Raw genomic sequence first — 1,987 nt, 5'->3', positions numbered from 1 at the left:
CAACCACGACGCCTTTACATGGGCAGCCCCCCCCCATCCCCCGCCCCGCCCCCCCCAGTCTGACGTGTCTCCATTAATGCATGGATAGGTACTGAGCATGTGTGTGTAATGTGTGTAATAACAGAGTGAAAACATCATAATAATGTAACTTATTATTATTATTATTCAGGTTACAGACCGTACTGTAACAGCATGACATCACACACTAGTGACTTTTAACGATCAGTAACGTGTCGTATTTTGTGTAATAATAACATAAATAATAAATATAAATGAATAATAATAATAATAAAACATAAGAGAATGCATGCTGCCATAGTTTAATCTGTATCAGTGCTGTGAGTACATTTTCCCTCGGAAGTGCACAAACAATTGGGTCTGTACCTTTTTAAACAAACACAGGAGCACAAAGAGCAAAGCAACAGGTCTGTTGTTATGGAAACAAGGTGCACTGTCAGCACACACACACACACACACACACACACACACACACACACACACACAGTCAACCGCAGCCTCAACTGCTCTGCATTCAAGACATTTGAATAATTGGAAAATCGATCATTTGGATCCAGATTTGTTTTTAAAAGCAGGGTTTAAAGCACCTGGATGGATGGGGGGGGGGGGATTATTTGTCATGTGCACAACGGGCATTACGTCACTTCCTGTTATACATGTGACGCTGCACTCTTGCAATGTGCAACTTGGTGGAATGAGCCTTTTTCTTTCAGTGTCCTTTGTCAAAATCACTAAAAAAAACTAGGAAAGCGAGACCAGGCGCGTGTCCTGGTCTGTCCAGAACTGGGTCGCGTTAATCTGACTCACCCGGTGAAACCCCCAGTTGGAGGATTTGATGCTTGGGGGGGTGTGGCAAGCCGGTTTAGCCGAGGCCTAAAGGGAAGAAGGCCAAATTACAGTTGGCCATGCAGGGGGGGGGGGGGGGGGGCTATAAGTCTTAGAGACATGACGTGTCCGGTCTCAGCTCAGGGAAGCACTTTTTTTAATATAATTGTAACTCAAATATGTTGAATCTGCGCAGCATGTGCAAACGCATAACCTGATCATACCTGGTTTAACTGTGTGTGTGTGTGTGTGTGTGTGTGTGTGTGTGTGCGTATATATTTATTAGTGTGTGTCTGTGTATATGTACGCCTCAAACAGCTTAAATCAGCAAGTTGGACAAAGGAGATTTTTATATATTTATATATATATATCTATCTCTGTTGTCCGACTTGCTGATTTAAGCTGTTTGAGGCGTTTTGAGCCACCGGGTTATTGCCTTAACCCGGATATAATCAGGTTTCTAAAATGCATTTTACACTCATGCTAGTGTTTCTCTTCATGGTGATCTGTGGCCGAGCCCCTGCAGGAAAGACGATGGGCAGCCTGAATCCAGACCTCTGACTCACAGCTCGACTCTTTGAAATATCCGTTGAAATGGTCTAAATATTCCGGCCGGTCATCACAACCAGAGCGCCGCTGCTATCGTAGCTGAGTGCAGTGAAATGATTTAACTCTGAGTGCATTCTGGGCGTCGGGTTTCTGATTCTGACATGTTGAAGCCGGGAACAGGATGTGAAGTCACGCGTTGTCCGTCCTCAGCTGCTGGTCTTTGTTTTCTACTGATGCCGCCAGGAATGTAGATTCAGGGTTAGATGAAACCGGATTGTTTTATGTTCATGGAAACAAACAGACAACAAACAAAACTGGAAGCTGAGGTCAGTTCCCATGAAGAAGAGACGAGATAGGAACGCTGTCGGACTGGATCTGTGTGTGTGTGTGTGTGTGTGTGTGTGTGTGTGTGTTGAAACCTCATAGCTACACAATGACTCATCACAGGTCAAGGAGTGCAACTATGAGTGTGTGATGGACAGATAACGCAATAAGTCAGGTGAGTTAGAATGAACTCTAAGTAACACCTATCAGCAGGGAAACAAAGGTGTGTGTGTGTGTGTGTGTGTGTGTGTGTGTGTGTGTGTGTGTGTGT

General features: G+C 44.5%; 1 protein-coding gene across 3 annotated transcripts in view; it reads right to left on the bottom strand.

Annotated features, from left to right (window-relative positions):
* Nucleotides 1-1,987, bottom strand: part of LOC117952318 (protocadherin-1-like) — a 142,248-nt gene that overhangs the window by 97,394 nt on the left and 42,867 nt on the right. The window lies entirely within an intron of this gene.

Source organism: Etheostoma cragini, chromosome 10 (assembly GCF_013103735.1).
Source record: "Etheostoma cragini isolate CJK2018 chromosome 10, CSU_Ecrag_1.0, whole genome shotgun sequence".
Lineage (NCBI taxonomy): Eukaryota > Metazoa > Chordata > Actinopteri > Perciformes > Percidae > Etheostoma > Etheostoma cragini.
Note: the sequence above shows the minus strand (reverse complement) of the source record. Positions and strands in the feature narration are given on the sequence as shown.